Below are 23,934 nucleotides of genomic sequence, written 5' to 3' on the forward strand. Positions count from 1 at the left end.
CATTTGCATTAAGATTATTTGTATTACCACACTGGCATATAATTTTACTTAAGTAAAATGCACTTAATTTAGATCCCCCAGGAAACAAAACTAAATATCTTATATCATTTTCTTATATAGAAAATCAATCTTTATTTTATTTTAGATATTTGTACTTGGGGAAAAAAAGAAGAAAAAAAAAACGCTTAGTAAGAAGAGCATTTTTCAACGTGCATCAATGAAGTGTTTAACAAGGGGGAGGAGACCGAAAGAAACTCTGGGTTTACCGAAGAAAACCTGCTCCCAACCAGGTTAGGTTCATAGATTATGTTACCATGGGAACTGACTCTGAGTATAAGTTACCTCTCTTTCAGAAACGGGCTTGACTTACCCTGCTTTTCCGGGTTTGATAAACCTCCCATTCTGAAACAGAAAACCTAGAGTTTCCCTCATATCAGGGAGTAAGTCTCTTTTTATTTATTTATATACTTGTACTAGTTTTCACATAACGTGTAAACATTTTACTAGTTAGACTTTTCCCAAACTATAATTCCTGACTAAATGTATAATCAAGTGAAACATTATGAAGTTTCAATAACAATATACAATACTATACCCTTCAAAAGCTTGATGTAAATAATATAAATGTAACAAATAGACAACTGTAACAAATGTAAAAACAATGCTTTTCTTTCAATTTATTCCCCCTAAAAACCCAGAAAAATATTCTCAGCTCTTTTCAACATTAATAATGATGATAATAATAACAACAAATGTTTTTTTTTTTTTTTTTTGTAGAAAATAAGATTGTTAAAAGGATTTCTGAAGGATTGTGTGACTGGAGTAAGGATGCCAAACAATTTGTTTGAAAGTCAGCTTTGATTGTTTCTAATAAACTGTTTAACTGCTCCCCCAAGTGGATATTAAAGTATGTTGTGGGATAATTAAATATATTCTAAATAAACTACAAACATAAAATTATATAGATGTATTTTGTTCTCACATTCTCTCTTGTAACTCCTCACTCACAGTGGCACAGATGACTGAAAGGCTCATTATGCAGCTCATTATGCAGGCCTTTGTCTTCTCAGGTGTAAATCACAATGATATTCATGATAGTTGACGCCTACTCGCATATGACTTTTACCAACAAAAAGTGTCTTAGAAAATTTAAATCAATATATTGTTTTCTATGAGTGAGTAAACAAGATGATTTTCACATCATTTAGAAAGAAAAATTCTAGGCTACAAGCTCCAGTTCTCAAAAATCCCGGGAGCCATTGTTCTTTATGTGTTTTTTTGCCTTATTCAAGCGTTTTAACATTTTTAGTTTTTCACTAACCACGCATAATATTTTTTTTCTCAAAAACACAATCATGTACATACATGCATTTCACATATTATTACAGCCCAGTTTGTGCTGATTACAGTGAGATTAGTCTTTACCCATTTAGATATTTATAAGAAACTGAAAAAAGCACAAATGTCAGGGCATGACAAAACTACTCCAGGCCCCAAAAATACCCTTAGATTCCAGAGGGTTAACATACTCAGAGTTTTCACTTAACCTCCTTTCTGAAACAGGCCCCAGATGCGTGAGAGTTGGCAACCCTGAATATGGAGTTACCATAAAGTATATCTTACGAAATGTGTTAGACTATATATTTAAATTGTTGTGTAAGTATATTAGGGTTTGGCTGAAAAGGATGTTTTATTTATTTTTTAGTTAAAAAATTGGGAGCCATGTGCACTTTTTTAACCTAGTAAACTGCTATGCATAATTTCAAAAGCACGTAGACCTAAAGCCAGCATTATCATAGAGAAAGTAGCATTATGCCCGAATCCCTCAAGCTCCGTTATTGTTACTGTACGGTCCATTTTCATTGTTGGACTGGTAGCGGTGACTGCTGAAGTTAGCTCTTTGATTTTAGTTTACTTCGAGTAGGAGGAACTGTCAGCCAGACATGTCAGATTGTAAATAAGTTAACTAATGTATAGGCTTAAAGTAATGTCAACCATTTTTGATTTTTTTTTAATATATATATATTTTGGTGGGTCTTGAAATAGATTAGACTTGTCTAGGTGGGTCGTGGAATGGAAAAGTAGTAGAGGAAAATAATTGGATAAACACGGCTTTGACGACGTAAAACAAAAATTACAAAAAAAACACAAAAAATACAAATATTAAAGCACGAATGCAAATATAGGAAAAAGAAAATATAAACTTGTAATGAGGAAATATGAGTGTGAGGAGTTGTTGTCATGGTAGAGCCCCTCCTCTCGATTTCACAGTCTCCGCCATGTTGGTAGGACACCGGCGGCAAAACATGATTGTTTACGTGTGTTGTTAACTCTGTAGTAGAGGAGTTTCTCGCAATTCTGCACTGTTTTACCATGCCTGGAAGTTACTGCTGCGTTAAAAACTGCTCCAGTACCTCACACGATACATATGGAACACATAGGAACAATGGAATACAGTTTTTTTTTAAATGGACACCGCATCAGTCTGCAGCCTTGTCTGAATCTCATACACCTTGCATTCACACTGTTAATGGCTTTAATCTTACCAGGACATTTACATCTTGCAATTGTGACCTTGGAGAACTTTAACCAGATCTAGGCTTAACGGTTCTTGACTACGCCACCTGGTGCCTCTCACACCAAGATATATGTTGCTTCTAAACTGCTGAATACCTAACCTAAGGCAAGCAGGTTCATAGAAATACACCAAAAGATGAACTAAACAGAGACGTGCTTTCAGTAATAAAAAAAAAAAGACACTTTATTAGAAAATGGTACAATTAAAAGAGCCTCACAGTCATGGTAGAGGCACAATAGTTGCAACCAAAAGACTTGGCTTACAGAGGGTGACCAGGACTGGTATTGGCTGCTACCAGAAACACTATAATTAGCAGTGTAACAGGGCCATATTAATTCACTGTCAGGATAGGTTACCGATCTGGGATAAACGTGAAGTTCACCAACCGTGCTCTAAACTCTGGTGCCTACAGTCAAAACCATACACACATTTACATTACATTTACATTTAATCATTTAGCAGACGCTTTTATCCAAAGTGACTTATAAATGAGAACAATAGAAGCAGTCAGGTCAACAAGAGAACAACAACAGTATACAAGTGCCATGACAAGTCTCAGTTAGTCTAGTATAGAACGCTTGGGAAGGGTTTTTTTTATTTTTTTTTTATTTAATTTTTAATTTTTTTAATTTTTTATTTTTTATTTTTAAATTAAAAAGACAAGAAAAGGAAAAGTGCTAGTGTTTAGTTGGTTAAGTGCAGGCGAAAAAGATGAGTCTTTAGCTGTTTCTTGAAAATGAGTAAAGACTCAGCTGTACGAATTGAGATTGGGAGGTCATTCCACCAGCTGGGCACAGTCCAGGAAAAGGTCTGTGAGAGTGATTTTGAACTTCTTTGGGATGGTACCACAAGGCGTCGATCACTTGCAGAGCGCAAACCTCTGGAGGGCACATAAGATTTAACCAATGAGTTTAGGTAAGTTGGTGCCGTGCCAGTGGTCGTCTTGTAGGCTAGCATCAGTACCTTGAATTTGATGTGAGCAGCTACTGGTAGCCAGTGTAACCTGATGAGGAGAGGAGTAACGTGAGCTTTTTTTGGTTCATTGAAGACAACCCTCGCTGCTGCATTCTGGATCAATTTTAGAAGCTTGACAGTACATGCAGGAAGGCCCGCCAGGAGAGCATTACAATAGTCCAGTCTGGAGAGAACAAGAGCTTGGACAAGAAGTTGGGTTGCTTGCTCTGACAGGAAGGGTCTAATCTTCCTAATGTTGTATAAGGCAAACCTGCAGGACCGGGTAGTTGTAGCAATGTGGTCTGTGAAGCTTAACTGATGATCCATCACAACTCCTAGGTTTCTAGCTGTCCTCGAAGGAGTAATGGTTGATGAGCCCAGCTGTATAGAGAAGTTGTGATGAAGCAATGGGTTAGCTGGAATCACCAGGAGTTCTGTCTTCGTAAGGTTAAGCTGAAGGTGATGGTCATTCATCCAGCTAGAGATGTCACTCAGACAGGCTGAAATGCGAGCAGCTACCGTCGGGTCATCTGGTTGGAATGAGAGGTAGAGTTGGGTGTCATCAGCATAGCAGTGATAAGAAAAGCCATGCTTCTGAATGACAGATCCTAATGATGTCATGTAGATTGAGAAGAGAAGTGGTCCAAGTACTGAGCCTTGAGGAACCCCAGTAGCAAGGTGGTGTGACTTTGAAAAATCACCCCTCCAAGACACACTGAAGGATCTGTCAGAGAGGTAGGACTTAACCCACAGGAGTGCTGTTCCAGAGATGCCCATCTTTCTGAGGGTGGACAGGAGAATCTGGTGATTAACAGTGTCAAAAGCAGCAGAAAGGTCCAGTAAGATGAGTCCAATTGAAGCTGCTCTTGCTAGTCGCAGGGCTTCAGTAACCGAGAGCAGAACAGTCTCAGTTGAGTGGCCAGTTTTGAAGCCAGATTGGTTGCTGTCCAGGAGGTTGTTCTGTACAAGGAACATAGAAAACTGGTTGAACACAGCTCGCTCAAGTGTCTTTGCAATTAATGGAAGAAGGGATACCGGTCTGTAGTTTTCAAGAAGTGCTGGATTTAGAGATGGTTTCTTGAGCAGTGGGCTTACCCGAGCCTGCTTGAATGCTGAGGGAAATGTTCCAGAGTGAAGAGAGGAGTTGATAACGTGAGTAAGCGAAGGTATGACTGAAGAAGAGATCGCTTGAAGGAGGTGAGTGGGGATCGGATCAAGTGGACAAGTAGTAGGATGATTGGACAGGAGAAGTTTGGAGACGTCCATCTCTGAGAGTGGGGAGAAGGAGGAGAAAGAGTGTGCGTCGGTCATTGTGAAGTTGTCCTCAGTCTGCGGTGTGGAGAATTGGTCGCTGATGGATCTTGTCTTATTTGTGAAGAAAACTGCAAAGTCGTCCGCTGTAAGAGTCGATGGAGGAGGTGGTGGCGGCGGATTAAGAAGAGAAGAGAAAGTCTTGAAGAGTGTCCGAGCGTCACAACAGCTGTTAATTTCGTTGTGGTCGTAGGATGTAGGTAGTAGGTAGTAGGACACACCACGCACACATAAGCACAACCACTGCAAAACAACTGATTCAATCAATATTGTGAGGTGCAGTTTACCACTACAATACGAGGTGCAGTGCATGAAGATGGACCCAGGAACCTCTCCTATAAACAGCTGCTTTAATACTCTGGAAAAAGATGGAAGGCAAAGAGGTCGTTATCACTAGCAAGATTTATAAAGTATACAACTAGACAGAATCTTAAGACTATGTTTACTACTGGAACAGCCAATACCACAATGGTCCGACAGGGGCATTGGACAATGGCCACAAACAAAATAACTAAAAAGAAAAAAAAAAGAAAAAAGGCACAGCTATCAATACACTTACTTTAGGCAAGGCAAAGCAGCAGGAGCAATCTGTCTCCATGTAACATACGAGATGACCAGTGGAAAAGGAGCCCTTGTGCCAATCTTCACGATCCTACATAAGTTACACTCAGTAGATTTTGTACATTTCGATCAAGGGTTAATTGTTAACACAGCCATGCATTATCAGGACAACAAACTCTTTACATGTGTTCAAAGCTAGCATACTGGCTAACACACTGGTTCTTCCCATAACAAACGTTTACCTTTTAGATGCGGTGACTTAATTGTGGTACAGCTACCTGGCAGGTGCCTTGCCCAAGACCTGTGTGCAAATATGCTTAAACTACAAAGCATGTCCAACAATGACACAAACGTAATAAAGTAGTAAAATGCACACAAATACCTTTAGTACACCGCATGACTACCCGGAAGCGTCTGGCAATCGGTCGAACACCTATTTTCCAATGACCCAGTGTTAAACGAACAATATCATATGCATAGCCTGCTACATCATATAGAGATCTACAAATACCTTGATTACACGAAGGAGCCACACATCCAAACCGCAACAAAACTGTAGACCTGGGGCCTGTACCATGAAGCCGGATTAGGTGGTTAGCCAGCTATGTTTCAGCTTAGTTTCCGCCAACGCTGCACGGCTAACCTGCTCCGGGGCAGGTTATGTTCTGGACTCAGACTGAAGTTTGACCAATCAGCTGTAAGCAAATAAACATTTAGGTGACGTAACTAATTCCCAGTGTCTGTTCACTGTTGCAATGGCTTCACCTTTTCTCCCAAATCATGTGGACATCTCCGCGCAAACTGTTAGACGACTTCGTAGAGAAAGAGTTTTTAGGGACAGACAAAATCCATTTGACTTTCCTGATACTTACTTGTATGAAAGATACAGATTTTCCGCGGAAGGAATGTCTTATCTTTGTGAACTTCTTGAGCCGCACACAACAAATATGACTCGTTGAAGCCATGCCCTTACTGTACCGCAAATGGTATATATTGCGTTGCGTTTTTGCAAGTTGTACATACTTGTATGCGGTCGGGGATCCAGAGAATCTAGGGAAAAACACGGTCTGTCAAACCATTCGAAAGGTGGTCCTCGCTCTGCAGGGGTACATAAACAGCTTCATTGTGTTCCCCTGATATTTATCGACCATGTCCATAAAAGAGGGCTTTTCTAAAATTGCCGCTAAGATATCTTGATAGGGTGACATCACATGAACAAATTTAACATTTCACACTCATTTTTTTTCGTCTTCAAAAAAGCATATTTCACACTTAGAAATCTATTATACAGTAGTCTGAAGTAGCTACCTGTTATGAATGATTTTAAACATATATTTTTAATTCCTATGATAGGATTCCCTAGAGTCATAGGAGCAATAGACTGCACACATGTTGCAATCTCCACAGCTCTCGGAGAACATGAGGCAGATTATGTGAACAGAAAGTCCTTTCACAGCCTTAATGTTCAGGTAGGGCTACTATATAGCCTATGTGAAATTATTTTTATTTTGCATTGAGATCAATCTTTAAATAAATAGTAACTAACAGAAAGGACAATTATTTACTGTACATTTCATCTGCAGATGACTTGTGATCATGAATGCATGATCACAAGTTTGGATGCCAAATGGCCTGACTTTTTGATGGCCTGTTGGTTGGAGATCGAGGTTATGCATGCCAGAGGTTTTTGCTAACCCCCTATCCTGACCCTCAGACAGGGCCACAAAACCGCTTCGATGTGGCCCTCAGTAAAACCAGGGTCAAGATCGAGATGACCTTTGGCATCCTAAAGGCACGTTTCAAATGCCTTAGGCGTTTAAGAGTGTCACCAGAGCGGGCATCACAGATAGTGGCTGCATGTGCCATTCTGCATAATATAGCCACTATCAGAAAGGAGCGAGTACCACCACAAAACCAGCTTCTCCCTGATGAAATTGACCCCATCACACTTGCCCACCCAGCTGGCGCAGCTGTCAGAGATGCAATCACAACACAATATTTTACTTAATAAAATCACACTGACACTGCAGAGATGTCTCAAACTGTTTTATTGGTCATCATGTGGCTAGGGGGGAAGAAAGAGAGCAAGAAAAATTACATTAATAAACATTCATAGTGTTCATACTAAAGGGTTACTTGGTTAAAAAAGTTCACATACTGAGATCTGTTTTTTCCAGCTGTTTGATCTCCAATTTAATTGTTTTAATTTGAAGCCTCCTCAGCTCACGTTCCAGCTCCTTCAGTGTGCGGTCTAGTTCTAGACTCCTTTTGTAAAGGGCCCTGACTGAGTCTGTTTCCACCTGAAACAATTCCACCACAAACAATCATTACACGTTTTCTGGAGGTTGATCAAATCACAAAAAGTGGCATGACTTTCTACAAACACAGGACTGACTGTAATTTATGTCAAGGGTTTAAAGCATTACCTTGTTCACATTCCTTCTATAGCCCATTAAAGTAGAGGCTTCAGTTTCTGGGGCAGGTTGTGAAAAATCCTACAAAAGAGATGTGTAAGGGCCAGTCCCATACACAAAAGAAACATATTTGAAATATATTTTCAGAATATGTTTTGGAATATATGCAAATATTTGAAATTGGCCCAGTAAATATATTTCACACTTAACATAATGTATTTTTGTTATATTTCAGAATATATTTCAATGTATTTTTTTCTGTATGGGTCCCCAAAAGTATGTGTCATATATTCCAAATACATCGAAATATATTCTGAAATATAAAAAAAATATATGAGGTTAAGTGTGAAATATATTTATTGGGCCAGTTTCAAATATATTTCTTTTGTGTATGGGGTCACTTAATTATGACATTTAAATGTGTGCCATAATAAAAAGCTCAGTGCATTCACCTCAGCAACTGTCTCAGAACACACAGACAGAGTGTCTTCATCGTTTGGTTCACCCTAATAAATAAAAGGCCAATGTAAAGCATAACTGTTATAAAGCAGGTTATGTTTGGTGTTATGTCTGCTGCATACTGACCTCTGTGTGGGAGACACAGCATGTGTGCTGGCTTCAACAGGGACACTGTATTTCCCTCTACTGCAGAACAGAGTCAGCCTTATTTAACTTAAAAAAAAACATTAGTAATGCATTGTACACACATACCCAGTGTCACTTGCTTAGAGGAGCCAGCACCAGGGTCAGACTGTACAGCACTTCCAATCCCATCCATAATCGGCCGCCCCTTATTGTTGCTCAGTGCCAACTCCTCCGCCACAATGTAATCTTGAGGAGGTGGCCCTCCCCCAGTTTTCCTCTTTTCACATTTTTTTTTTGTTTGCTGCAAACAAGTGTTTGTGATTACATGTTCAAAAAAAGAATAAAAGGTTATGGTAAATACTCACCACTTTGTATTATATTTTTATATTTTGTCTTGATCTGCTGCCAAGAACGTTTGGAGTTGGGGTTGCATCAAAAATTCAATGAATATCAATCTTTCTTAGGACGTAATAGCATATACATTCACATTTTACATATATCTACACACACACGTGGGAGTTGGCATGATGCCAGAGCATTTCGCTTCACAGAGGTTTGTCGTGTTCTTGAAGAAGATCCTCATTCACTTGTTCCGCAGGGAATGCACATAATTGGGGATTCTGCCTACCCTTTGTTGCCTCAACTTATGAGGCCTTATAGAGACAATGGCCACTTGTCTGCTAGGCAAAGATATTTTAACAGAAAGCTCAATGCAGCTCGCGTGGTCATTGAGCATGCATTTGGCATTATAAAATCTAAGTTTAGGAGGCTCCATTACCTGCAAATGAGAAGAATTACTAATATCAGCTCAGCAGTCTCAGCCTGCTGCATTTGCATAATCTTTGTTTAGAGCCCAGTGATCAAGTTGTTGTGGTAGGTGATGGTGTTGATGATGAACCATACCCCCAGCAACCCCACAACACTAATGCAAGTCATTATAGAGACCAGATTTGTGGCCAGATCTAACTTGTATGTGTATACTTAACATACAAAACAAAAGATGAAAAGTAAAGATTTGAATGTTCAGAAATATTCAACAAATGATAAAACAAACAAACAGATTTTGTGTTGAAATAAAGAAATTTGTTTTATTGAACAAAATTAGTTTTTCATTAGAAATTGTTATTTGGAAAAAAAACAGGAAATTTTGGGGAAAGGTGTAAATCAAAAGAGATAACATCTTTAGATTATAATTTTATTGGGGTTCATGTGGGTTCTGTAATAGATGCATAATTTGCTCTTGTCTTTTTTAGCTCCTCCACAATTGTTCCCAAGCTGGTCACCATCTTTTTTTCGAAGGACCTTCTCCGCCTCTCCTTAAGTCGCCACCATCTCTCCAGATCTGGCCTTACCAGGGACTCAAGCACAGCGGTCCTTCTCTCTGCATGCTCTTCATAAGCGTCCAGGAATTGTAAGGGTTGTGGTCGTCTTTGCCTTCTTGTGATGTATTTTGTATGGTAGCAGTTCCTGGCTGTTCATCCATACTAGCACCTACCGGCTGGTCTTGAAGAGAAGACGTTGTGGGCCTGCTTGTGGAAGAGGTCTCTTCCAAACCCAGAGGTGTGGAGTGAATGGTGCCAGGTGGTGCAGTACCGATCCCCGATGACCCAAATAACTCATCCATTAGCTGGTGGGGTGGATGTAAAATGAAAATGACCAATGTTTCAGTCTTGTAACACATGACAATGTTATTTCAGAAACAAAGTAAAGCAGTCTTTAACTTACTGTATAGTACTCCCAGGTGATCTTCCCTTCCCCAGTTGCAAGGCGCCTGTCTTTGACTCTCTTATAAGTAGTTAACATGTTTGCTAGTTTTTTTCCCATTTTCTCACTTGACAAGTTATAGCCCTTTAGTGAGAATAAGTTTTGTATTTTTTTATAGAATGCCATTTTGTTCCGAAAATAAAGGTGCTGATGAGTTTTTGTAAGGTCCAGTAGAAATAGTGTCATTGTATGTGTTATTTCTGTAAAATGGAGGGGATAAGGAGAGAAATAGATCAACAAAGAAAATTATGTAATTTAACAACAGCATTGCCATTTATCTTCCTTACAGTATTTGATGCAATACCTTGAGATTCATGCCTTTCTGACTGTAAGGAAGGGGATGAAGGTTGAATGGATGCTGAAGGGTTTCCACACACTGCAACAGGTTGCAGAGTGGAAGGTGGTGGGTCCTTGACAGTGGAGGTAAGTAGTACAGGGGGCCTAGTGGTAGTAATGGGGCACTGGCTGGTGGATGGTGGAGGTGGTACAGGGGGCCTAGTGGTAGTAATGGGGCACTGGCTGGTGCATGGTGGTTTCACAAAACTAAGGTTTAGGGGTACCGGCGACCTAGTGGAGGTAGTGGGACATGGAATAGGAGATTGGAGAAGCTTTGCAGAACAAGCTGGGCCACTGAGGAGAGCTGTTTGGAGAGAAGATTGTAGATGTGGTCAGTGTCATTCAAGAATTATTTCCTGTATATTCTTGTTCATTAAGTAAATGTATACCTTTTGTTTCAACAGCTGATACTTTCTCCATGACAGAGGAAAGGAACATTTGATCTGGGGGAATAAAGGATAAATAAAACACTTGCACAAATCATTGGTGACTTGTAATTATTTCACAGTCATGTGGTTTACTTACCATTTTGCATCCTTTCAAGCGATGTCCTTGGAAACCGTTAGCATGACAACATTGCCTTTGCTGTCTAACACATTAATGGTTACGTTGTCCATTTTGTTGTGTGTTACACAGGGTAATGCAGGTTCTTTATATATCCTAAGGAACCATGGGACCATAGCCAACACCTATTCCATTCATTATTACTTATAGTTAGCAACAATTGCAATTAGCACTTTAAGTTTGTATCAGTGATTTCCATTGTTTTCATGATTTAGTGATTAAGTAACTCTATGTATTAATGGTATTAACACGTGTTTAAGATGTGTGTATAAGTGGTGTTTTGGAAGGGTGTCTTCCAAAACAAGATAACATATTGGATATATACTTTAGCAGTATGACATGGGTGTTTCTGCTAATACAAAATGATAAAAGTAACCTATAAAAAAATTCCCTGATTGGTATGTGTTTTTTAAGAAGGTTTCAGCAACAATATTTACAGTACCCTCCAGCTGAGCTCTTTTTAACATTTTAAACATAACACCATTGATTTTCATATACAGAAAAGCACAATTCTGTTGGATTTATATGTAATTTATTAATAAGATTCGGGAGGAGCGCGTCAGATACTTAGCCTAATCAACACAGGTGGACCATAATCAAGTAATCCATCCCATAGTATAAATATCGCTGACTTACCTCTATCCATTGACGGTTTATCAGCATGCTGGTTCGCTTCGTCTGTCACCTTACCACAGACCCAATTTTCGTACCAACGAAGAGAGCTACACAGGAGATTTATAAGACCTGCTGCTTTTGCCGGACCCAAGATCATTTCTACCCAGCCAAACACGGCCGTTGAGCAGCATTAAGCGTCATCGTGACAGCTGCTCTCATCGCCAAGCCACACGTCGTGGCCAATAGACCGTGCAAGCTCCAAGCTCGCCTTGCTCGACACAACGATCGTGCCGCCCGAGACCGAGCTCTCCCCGAGCGCTGGATTGCAGCAGAAAGAACCCAACCAGCCCGGGTCGAACCCCAGTTCTCACCGCGGCTCAGCCTTTCACCCCGGCGTTCCGGCCGAGTGGCAGTTTGAGGCCGCTTCCTCTAGCGGCGCAGACCGCGCAACGTTAAACAATACATTTTCAGGCGAAGACGCTAAAAACAGGTTCTTCTTTTTCTTCATTGGATTTTAACGGCAGTTAGCATCCAAGTGTTGCATCTAAAAGCAGGTTCGCGGCTAAAGTTTGTTAAACGACGTCATGACGCAGTTCCGTCTTCTTCTGCGGTTTTGGCAAACCAGCGTAAAGGTGCATTACCGCCACCTGCTGATCTGGAGTGTGGATTGCGCATAGATTTGGACTACAGATACAAACGTTCCGTCGGATGATGATGCCACTTTTAACCACGAAGCAAAGGCATTACATTCGCCTTACCGCGCATGTTTAAACCTCACGGAAATGATACAGACTTAAGTTCCATGAAGGAAAGAAAGAGAAAAAAAAAAAGGTCATAAGTCTCTGGATAAAAGAGTCTCTGCTAAATGCTTAATTTAATTTTAAATGTTAACTTCTATGCAAGTTTTCTGGTAGGACGAAATAATTTAGGGACCTATTTCACCATTCACCGGTGTGATCACTCAAAATTCATCTAAAACGCATCCGCCATAGTGTTTCAACGCAGGATAGCAAGTGTGAGTAAAATAACTGCCGCCTTTTAAAGTCCACATGAAATCAAAATTGACTATATTTACTTTGTTTGCCTAAATTTGATCGTTTTGTGCTGAACAATTCATCCATGCGAGCCAATCCACTCAAAAAAAAAAAAAAAAAAAAAAAAAAAAAGTTTGTCTTCATAATCTTTAATCAAAATCTGAAAATGCCCCTCCCCTCTGCATTGGAGGACCTTCACCTATGACGTAGGCTTGAGGAATTTGGTGTCTGCTTAATCTGTAACCACGCCCCTCAAACTGACACTGACAGTAGACAGGCTGCCTGTGTGCGGCGAGCATTGACAGCGCGTGAAAGAAGAGATGGCAAGGAGGTGCATTTTTGTAAATGATCCTCCGTGTGTTCCTGTTCTCATCTTCCTCCTTTTCCTGCTGAAAACTAAATTGCGGTGATTGAGGTGGCGAGTAATCCTCAACAACCGATTGTAAACTTGCATTTAGATCTGCCTCCATTTTTTTAATTAAACACCTACTTATCTAAATCCAATCAGGTGCTAGTTGGAAAATAAGCCACGCCCACTACTTTCCTCATTTATTATTCCGTTTCTCTCGGAAATACGTCACAACACTGGAGAAAAGTCGTTTGCAACTTCCGTTTCACGGGGACTTTAAGGACCGTAATACAAAAATAAACTGGCAAGTAAACATCTTTAGAAACCACTTGGAAGCGAATAGCACATAACTGCCATTAACCCATTCGCTTGCAAGCATCGCCAACCACCCCAGTTTATTATCGTTCATTTTCACAGCACGTTAAACATCACTCTCTTACTTGATCTGGATAAACCCTGCATCAATTGAAAGCCAATTGACCAATATTTCGATAAAACATCATTTCAGTGACAGTTATTCAGTAATTATGCCAGGAAAACGATTCCTATTCCTGAACGGTAAACGTCGAAGTGTTAGCTCGTGGACAAACGTTGATCATGGATCTAGTCAGAAAGAATCATGAGCAGAAACTTCTTTATTTTGGCCTCTGTTTCCACAGTCCATACTACAACGTGAAAACAGCGTTCCAAACGTATCCGCTCGGGAGACCGTCTAAAGAGCCCGGAGGCCAAACGAGAGGAAAGATGCTTTTCCAACAGGAACCTAATAACGTGGACAAGGCTTGAGGAATTGTCAAATCAGGCAACCAATTGCTGAGCTGGTGACACAGTAGGCTACCCATTCATTTTTAGCTTGCCCCATCAAATGTTACTAACCCTTTTTTACTCTTCCCACAGCCAACATCTACAGCAGCCGAAGCAAGTAGCCTTGCACGTACCTCCTCACTGCCGCAGCAGTGTCTGCTCCCGCAGGAGCCTTTCCTATACCTCATCACTGCCGCAGCAGTGTCTGCTCCCGCAGGAGCCTTTCCTATACCTCATCACTGCCGCAGCAGTGTCTGCTCCCGCAGGAGCCTTTCCCGTATCTCCCCACTGCCGCAGCAGTGTCTGCTCCCGCAGGAGCCTTTCCTATACCTCCTCACTGCCGCAGCAGTGTCTGCTCCCGCAGGAGCCTTTCCTATACCTCCCCACTGCCGCAGTAGTGTCTGCTCCCACAGGAGCCTTTCCTGTACCTCCTCACTGCCGCAGCAGTGTCTGCTCCCGCAGGAGTCTTTCCCGTATCTCCCCACTGCCGCAGCAGCGTCTGCTCCCGCAGGAGCCTGTCCTATACCTCCTCACTGCCGCAGCAGTGTCTGCTCCTGCAGGAGCCTTTCCCGTATCTCCCCACTGCCACAGCAGCGTCTGTTCACACGCAAAAAAAAAAAAAAAAAAAAAAAAAAAAAAAAAAAATTCCGCTTATAGGTATGCCATGCATCCTAGGTTGCGGTGACAGCATCATGTATCGACAATAGCCAAGACGATATTAGGCCCATTCTCCAATCAACGTTTTTATTATAATTATTAGGCGGCCTACCATAATTCGGCTATCAATCCGCTCCGTTATCCCATCTCAGCACTGCACTTCACGCTCGCCCATGCTCTCAAAGGATGACGTGAGCCTACAGGTGGCAAAGAAGTCTCCATCCACAAATAGACATGCATCGTTTGCAGATATAAGGTATTCCATCGTACTTTAACAGGTAAACCCGATACGTGCCATATTTTAAAGGAGCTCTCACTAACAGAGTTTAATGCCACAGTTACATTAGAATGCATCTCATTCTGGTCTCAGGGGCGGCGCGTCGGTCCCATCATGAGGCATGTGGTCTGGAGCTCGTATGACCAAGGCATCATTTCAACCGAACTCACTTCAAATATATGAACTTACCGGTTTTCGAATACCTTATATTTAAGGCATTTGTTTACGTCCATATTAGGGCTAAATGGTTGGACTTTAAATGGAATCTACTATAGTTAAAAAAAAAAAAAAAAAACAGGACAAGCGAGATGACAGTAGTGCCGACTACATGAACTAGCAGTTTTAAATATAGTATTTTATATTTAATGCCAGTTTATCAATACGTCCGAAAAATATATATATATATTTTTTTTTTTTCGATTATCGGTGATTCCATAGGTTTTTTCGTGCACCTGCATGGTTAAAATGGCAAATAGTAAGCTCAGACAAGTATAAAGTATCTTTCTCTTACTCCACCCATGCACGATTACATCGTCGATATGTACCATCGATCTCATGTGCTGACAATACGACAATTCGACAACGACCACATCGCCGATACATGGCACCTATTTGGGGTACACTGGCACAGGAAATCCAATTTATTTTTGCACGCTTCATTTCGAATATAATGACTGCACCAAGATTTTTCGGACTCATTATCGGAAGCAGCTTATTGGATTCGCTAAACAATTATTCAAGTAAGCCTCACAGCGTCTACCCTCGTAGACAACCAAATCCTCCTTAGTATCGAACTCCCTGTCAGGCGCTGCCAGAGTGCTCCCGTTTGAGCCAACCTTTGCCTTCTCCGTTCAACTATCAGCAAAGCTTAGTCGTATGACATCGTCCCATGGTTTCACAGACAAGGCTTAAGCTAGTCCCAGACTAAAATACATGTTTGAGCTGTCTCAACTGAAAATATCTTGCTCCGACACATCTTAAAATATGCCAGTGTCATTGTTCTGTGTCAAGATGCACACCTGTAAAATTTTCCTCTAAGGCATTTCTGTAAAAGTTGCTTAAATATCTTAATTTAACTAAGGCCTAGTCCTGGCTTAAGCATAACCCCATTTGTGAAACCAGGCCCGTGAGTATTAAACTCCTGTCAGATGCTTTCCCGCTTAAGCAATCTTGGACTTTCCATCCGACCACCAGTGAAGCTTACCCGATTAAAAAGCCAGATTAACACCGGATGCCGGCCATAGCCTCCCGGCCAGATAACCTTACCTTTTTTCGATCCTATGGCCGGCAAGGCTTCTCTCTTCGATGCCAGGAGTTTGAGCTCCCATCGGATGCCGACGAAAGCCTCCCGGCCAGACAACCTCACCTTTTCCATTCTGCGGCCAGCAAGGCTTACCCGTTCGTTGCCAGGAGCTCACACTCCCATCGGACGTAGGTGAAAGCCCCCGGCTACCCTTTTGCCATTCTGTCTTACGTACGGAGAGGTTTACCCATCCAATGCATGGAGTCAAGGCTCCCATTGGACGTAGGTGAGAGCTTCCCGGCTAGACAACCTTACCTTTTCCGTCCTTTGGCCAGCGAGGCTTAACCGTTCGATTCCGGGAGCTAAGCTCCTGTCGGCCGAAGGTAAGAGCCTCCCGGCTGGACAACCTTTTCCGTCCTTTGGCCAGCGAGGCTTAACCGTTCGATTCCGGGAGCTAAGCTCCTGTCGGCCGAAGGTAAGAGCCTCCCGGCTGGACAACCTTTCCATCCTTGGCCAGCGAGGCTCACCCGTTCGATGCGAGTGCTCCCATCGGACGCTGGCGAGAGCCTCCTGGCCAGCCAACCACGACCATTCCACGTGGTTTAGGTTACAAAACCTACAAGCAAGCCGTTCGATGCCGCAGGTACCAAACACACAAATAAACCCTAACGACCACACAAACTTACCTTTTCCATCCTACGGCCTGCGAGGCTCACCCAGTTGTTTTTGGGGAACAGGAAGTCCCCGTTGGATGCTGGCAAGAGCCTCCTGGCCACCTATCGTTACCTTTTCTGTCACACATCCGGAGAGGCTTACCCGTTCGATGCGTGTGCTCCCTTCGGACGCCGGCGAGAGCCTCCCGGTTAGACAACCTTACCTTTTCCTTTTCTATGGTCAGCGAGGCTTACCCGTTCGATGCGTGTGCTCCCTTCGGACGCCGGCGAGAGCCTCCTGGACAGACTTGCTTTACGTTTCCATTCTACGGTCGGCGAGGCTTACCCGTTCGATGCGTGTGCTCCCTTCGGACGTCGGTAACAGTCTCTCGGCCACGCAACTTCCCTTTCCATTTGACGATAGGCGAGGCTTAACCGTCCGGCGCTACGAGTCTCGTCCTCTCGCCAAATCCTGCAAAAAAAAAAAAAAATAATAAAAAAAATAAAAAAAAATAAAAATAAAAAATAAAAAAAATTAAAAAAATAATAATAATAATAACTCAGCTACCCTCAGCTACCCTCACATCTTTTAACCCCGCCTGGCGAGGCTTACCCGTTCGATGTTCTGAGTCTAATGCCCCATCGGATGCTGCGAGAGACCTCCCAGTCGGGTTTTCCTTTCCACTCTCCCCGTCCGGCGAGGCTTACCCGTCTGATGCGTGCGCTCCCTTCAGACGTCTGGCGAGAGTTCTCCCGGGCGGGCCTATGCTTGTCGGCCGCAAGTGAGTCTCATCCATCTAATGCCGTGAGTCGGGATCTCCCATCAGATGTCGCCAGAGTCCTCCTTGTCGGCCAGCCCAAAGCTTTTTATCTGCCAAACCGAGAGGACCCAGACGTCCGTCATTCTGAGTCTCAATCTCCTGTCGGAGGCTTCATGGGCCCTCTCGGTCAGCACTAGGCCCTTCACCCACTGAATAGCAGGGGCTATCAGCCAGTAGGGCCCGTACGCCGACACCGTGACCTATTCCGGTCGAGGCAACTCGGGTCCTCCCGGTCGGGCACCACAACCACGCTGCTCCTCCTAATCGGCCGGTAGGGCTCACCGTTCCAACGCCAAAAAGCTCCAGTTGAGCATCGGCTCGAGCCCTACCGACCGGGCGCCAACAACCACGTAGTTCACTAGCTGCAGCCGGTAGGGCCTACTCTCCAAACGCCCAAGTCTCTCCCTCCGGAGTACGTATGCCCTTCCAACCTGCCTACGAGACGACTTCTCAGAAACCAAATCAGCCCCCGCCAGTACTCTATGCTTTTGGGGGGGCATTCTCTAAACTGGCGGCTGTCCTCCTGTATATTTGCTTTTTAGGGGGTACTCTAGGTTCGGGCCATTCCCGAGCTCGGAGCCCTTCCCCGGACAGCACGCCAAATACGCATTCCATACCTCAGCTAATTATATGTAAGCGTGAACTATTGAAATGTAATTTATTAATAAGATTCGGGAGGAGCGCGTCAGATACTTAGCCTGATCAACACAGGTGGACCATAATCAAGTAATCCATCCCATAGTATAAATATCGCTGACTTACCTCTATCCATTGACGGTTTATCAGCATCCCTCCTCCACCCCATCTCCTCACTTCAAGTTCACTTTATAAATAGACGGGGAAGGGGGGGTACTCTAGGTTCGGGCCATTCCCGAGCTCGGAGCCCTTCCCCGGACAGCACGCCAAATACGCATTCCATACCTCAGCTAATTATATGTAAGCGTGAACTATTGAAATTGTGATTTAGACCAACTATTTGAAAGTGAACAGAATGTTGTCAAGTTGTTAAGATAAAGTTACAGCAAGTTGTTAGCAGTTTGCTAACCACATGCAGGTGAAGTATAAACACAGCAAAATAAACTAGAGAATATTAAGAAACCAAACAAATGGAGGAACATAATGTATTATGTATCATTTGTATAGGAGCATACATTTATGACCACATTAGATTGTATGTTTTTAAGATTAACATTTTAGTTATTAAAAATGCTAATTTGAATAGGTTATGCTGCTGAATATTGTAAAAGGTCTGTATAAAAAAGAAAGTCATGCAAAATAAACATACACAAACTATATTAACAATAAAGTAAATACAGTAAATCAATATTTAATAAATAAGATTTATAAGATGTAAACGACATAAAAACGTATTGAACTGTTTTAAAAGTCCATATGAGAATTTCTGAAACTGAAGTTGTCACAATAAACTTGAAACGCATGTCATCGGAGTCATCAGTGAATCCAGCCAATCGTGGATCAGTTGTGTCGTCATCAGAACCTGTGCAGTCGCTCTTCAGAAGCTGCGCTGGCTGAGTTCTCCGGCTACTCTCGAATCGCTCTCGCCGTACTCGCGTCACAGTCACGTGGCGTCAGCGCTGTATCAAGTCGGACAAAATTTCTAACCGGCATGCACTGCTTCAAGTCAGCCGACGATCAGTCTGCGCAGAGCTGCATGAAGTCGAACAAGCCTACAATCACACATTTAACTACCCTAGCTAACCCAGAACTGGTTTGTCCACTTTGCAGCGCCCAACACAAAAACCTGGTACAATATGTGTCCTTGGGCTAAAATCAAATTACAACTAAATACTAAAAACATACACAGCTTTAGCTTACATCAAAAAATGTTGGAAACGTTTGTGTACATTGAACATCTTGTTACAATCTGGTGTTCACGAAACGGTCGCAGTTAATTAAGTTACTTTGTCATTTTGGTCAAGAAGTGTCTGCTAAATGCAATGTAATTACAACACAATCAAAACGCATGTGAGCTTGTATGGGTTAATATTTTGGATGCCTGAGAGCTTCTCCAAATCCCGCTGTTTTGCGCTTTGTGTGAGCTTGTTCCTGTAAGGTCCCTTTTCATTCGCCTTTTCTTTTTGCATTGCTTTACTTTCTTCCTTTTCTTTCTTGTATTCATAGATCAGTCTCTGTCCCGCAGAAATAATAAATGCACAAAAATTAAAGAGCTCTGGAATGTTGTCGCGCCTCTTTGAAGTTCTTAAGGCATTGGCCCTGGTAATCGATAGCGTATCCTACCATCATGGCCGACCGGCTCAGATACCGCCCAAATCTGTATTTATTCGCGCCTTCTGATTGGTTCTCGGGACGTACCGGCTTTTGCTGCCAAAGGGAAGTGGCGTCTAGAGACTTTTGCCAACAAACTGATATTTCTGAATGGGCTGAGGCTGAGATTTAGAGGATTTGAAGCAAACATATTTGTTGAATGTGTACTATGTGCAGATAGCTTTCACTCAATGTCATTATCTCATTTTTGATGGAGGTGGCATTTAGAGGCTTTTGCACCTGAGCTCTTCATACACTCTCAGAAAGAAAGGTACAAAACTGTACCTTTTAGGGTACAAGTGGCCGTCGCTGGGGTGGTACCCTGAAGGGTACAATTTTGGACCTCTAGTCAGAGGTACAAAATTGTACCTTCTAGCTTTGTACCATCTAAGGGGCAATTTTGTACCCCAAGGAACAATTTTGCAATGAAGGCAAAAAAGTATACCTTATTAAAAGCATCCTCAGGATACTGTCTAACCATTTTGCTTATTTTGGTGTCTGTGTGCATGCATAAATAAATAAATACCTTGGCTAACAAATACACAATTTTATTTAGAAATGTTATTTTAAAAAGATTTCATTACATCTCTCAACAGCAAGCGTGTCCAGAAAAAACTAGCTCTTCAATGAAAATCTCAGAAAAACTCATCAAAATAATTTAACAAGTAAACCAGCCTTATTACACAGACTACATTAAAGTACTGTACATTTTGACATTTGCAGCAGTTTATCGTCAGTAAGAATATCTATTGCTGATAAATAACTTGTCATCAACATTGTAGGCATCTAATGCCTGGTAATCAACCTCTTCACCTGGCAAGAGGACAGTCCATTCATTCTCACATTTCACACAGTATGAATAAAAATGACGACAAAAAGAAACCGGTATTAAAAGCTTGCCACACAATAACCAGTCTGTGTCTATGTTAAGAATGTACTTAATCTGTGTCTATGTTAAGAATGTACTTAATCTAAAAAACAATGGAACAGCTTCTTCATGCAGATGACCCACAGTAAACACATCTTTGACACAATATTTGACATCATTAAGCAGTACTTCTGTTACTCTGAGGAAATACTGAGAACAGTATTTCCTTAATGCCTCACAAATAGAAACATAAGAGTAACTTCCAGTCTTGTTACCACTTGGGTCTCTTAGTGTGTACTGTACAGGTTCAGTCATCTCAAATTTTTCTTTACAAAACTCTTTTAACGTGTGGAGACCTAACAAGTCTTGAGGCCTCTGAAAGAAAGTTTGGGGACTGTAGCACTTCTTGAAGTTCTGGACATGCTGCAAGATCAAAGCTTTTTTTTCTAGATGATATGCAAGAAATTCATCATAGTTCTCTTTGAAAAAACTAAACAGGAAATTAACATCATCTAAAATTTCTTGCTGCACTGACTGAGGCAAGTGATTTTTTTCTCTGCATTTCAATGTGAAGGCAAAAAGGTTCTCTCAAAACTGCTGCAACAGCTCAGTCATGTTTGGGGGCGCTGAAAAAGCAACATCAGTAGTACATTCTTTCTCAATCTCCTCAAGCAGAGGCAGAGGGTCAGTAGTCGTAGTAGTAGTCTGTTGTAAAACCGTATTTTTATGCTTTCGGTAAACATGACATCTAAAGGATGCATACTTCATAAATGATCTCTGACAGTCATCAAGACCACAAGTTATTGAAAAATCTGCCTCATGTGCATGAATGAGACCAATGTGCTGGATTAATTTGATGATTGTGAATGTTCTTCGAGAACATTTAGGGCAATTGAACAGGTGGGGCATTTTTGCTGATGTTACTGTAAGAGGTTGATTATTCTGGTAACTGGGTTAGGTAGAGGCTTGTCCCCATCCACAGTAAGTTTCAGAACATACCGCTGAAGAAACACCAGGGTGTTCTTCAGATGAGATGGATATGTCAAATTGAAGATGAAATAAGCACAAAATGCTGCAAGAGCCCCTTCATCCACACCATTCGCCCGGCAGATTTCGATCCCATCAACTTTGATGACTGCAGTGACTCTTCTTGTAAACACAGTTTTCCAGTCAGTGGTCTCCTGTACTTGAACAGAAGGATATGGTGAAGATGGTTCACTCTTAAAGACAAAGCACAAAACAGATTCTTTATCAGTAAAATTTTCTCAGCAGTTGACTAAACTGATGGAGAGAAAATTGACATGCATAAAGACTAAGATAATTAATATTCACCTATTTGCATTTGGCCAAAATAAATTTTAAGGAATTCAAAGAAATGTTAAACTATATATGCACCTCTCCAAGCACAATGAAATGTTCAAGTTTCTCTCTGAACTAGGCTGGCAACATGAGAAGTGCTGCATTAAAATCAATTGCTGGAACATAAATGTGATACACAAACAAATACCATATTTTCCAGACTATAAGTCGCACTTTTTTTCATAGTTTGGCTGGTCCTGCGACTTATAGTCAGGTGCGACTTATTTATCAAAATTAATTTGACATGAACCGAGAGAAATGAACCAAAAGAAATTAACCAATAGGAAACATTACCATCTACAGCCGCGAGAGGGCGCTCTATGCTGCTCAGTGCTCCTGTAGTCTACACTGAAGACATAGAGCGCCCTCTCACGGCTGTAGACGGTATTGTTTTCTCTTGGTTCTTGGTTCTAAATAAATGCGACTTATAGTCCAGTGCGACTTATATGTTTTTTTCCTCATCATGACATATTTTTGGACTGATGCGACTTATACTCAGGTGCGACTTAGAGTCCGAAAATACGGTATGTAAAAATGTATCAAAAGGCAAGATTTTGATAGGCTTAATAAAGTGCTAAATAAAGTTCAGGAGTCAATTACCAAGATGGTCTTCAAAGAGATTCTTCTCTAGCTTCTTTATGCAGCTTTGCTAAAGTGGATTTCCCTTGAGCAAGACGTAGCACGCTGGATGTAATGGGTCCAAAAGGTTCTCGAAAATGGCGGCTCAGATGAACACATTTATACAGGAAACCAATTTCTTGATAAAGCTGCAGTTAATTGAAAAAGATATAAGTAAATCAGAGAATTTTATACAGTTTTAGTGTTCTACATGTTAATGAGTTTGAGTCATTTCATAATTATAATTTGCAAACTAACCCCTGTTGGACTCTTCAAGAATGGATATTTGGTGATGACATCTTCAACAGTCACTACCACTTGTAGATACCACTAGTAATCTCCTGCTGCCTCCAGGCAAAGGTCCTCCTCATTTGATCTTCAACAATGTGAGTCTCTGGCTGTGTCCTTCTATATTGGTTCTGCAGGACTTTCACATGTCCCTCTATTGATGTAGCATCCTCTCCAACAGCATTAATCTCCTTGTGCATAGACAAAAACAAAACAGATAGAATTCTATTTCTAGAGATAAAAATTATTGGCCAAAAATGGCATTTTAATTTTTTGGCCAAAAGAGAAAAATGGCCAAAAATATGAGCTGAACATATACGCAGGTTTCACGCTCTGTCTAGCTGCTGTCACTGAACGGTGTGATACTCCGCTCAATATTTTGCTCCATAAAACGGTGCTCCGCTTGTGTACTGCTCCAACAAAATAACACGCTGACAGGAAATTTTTGTGCATCTAGAATTTTTCTGTTTCAGTTTTTGAATTCAAGAATTTTTATTTTGATCCCTAGTTATTTCTAATTTCTAGGCAGGAGAATAATGAAAATGTTTGCATCTTCTCACTTAATTTGAGAACAATACACTGGTAACAAGTGTAAAAAATATTAATATTATAAAAATATGCTCTCACCAAAGGCCTTGTAATTTCTTTGCAACTGCTTTCTTCAGGTTGCAGAGACTTTTTTGAATGACCAAACTTCTAAGTCTTTTCACTACTTCAACTTCAGCCAAAGGTGTCCGCTCAAATTTAAACTTGCGTTTCAGAGACATGTGCCAAGTGTGCTATAAAAAAAAACAAAAAGAAAAGTAGTTTCACAAAATAAACTCCATTAACCAAGAACCAAAAGTAGAACATTAAAAGGTAAACCAGCTACTTACAGTCAGGGCCTTAGCCACTTGAACATACTCTTCTGTAGTTGGATACCTACAAAAATGTTTTAAACACATGAGTGTAGCATTAAATGTTGTATAAAATTGAATACAAGCAATAAAAACAGG

General features: G+C 41.4%; 1 long non-coding RNA gene and 1 pseudogene across 1 annotated transcript; one reads left to right on the top strand and one right to left on the bottom strand.

The window, feature by feature from the left end:
* Positions 1–6,159: 6,159 nt before the first annotated feature.
* Positions 6,160–7,412, top strand: LOC132099267 (putative nuclease HARBI1; annotated as a pseudogene).
* Positions 7,413–22,651: 15,239 nt separating this feature from the next.
* LOC132098489 (uncharacterized) lies at positions 22,652–23,716 on the bottom strand. Its single transcript, XR_009422938.1, has 3 exons — positions 23,567–23,716; positions 22,910–23,130; positions 22,652–22,800 (listed from the first exon to the last, which is right to left on the bottom strand). It is a non-coding gene; the product is annotated as an uncharacterized LOC132098489 (long non-coding RNA).
* Positions 23,717–23,934: the final 218 nt, after the last annotated feature.

Source organism: Carassius carassius, chromosome 22, assembly GCF_963082965.1.
Source record: "Carassius carassius chromosome 22, fCarCar2.1, whole genome shotgun sequence".
NCBI lineage: Eukaryota > Metazoa > Chordata > Actinopteri > Cypriniformes > Cyprinidae > Carassius > Carassius carassius.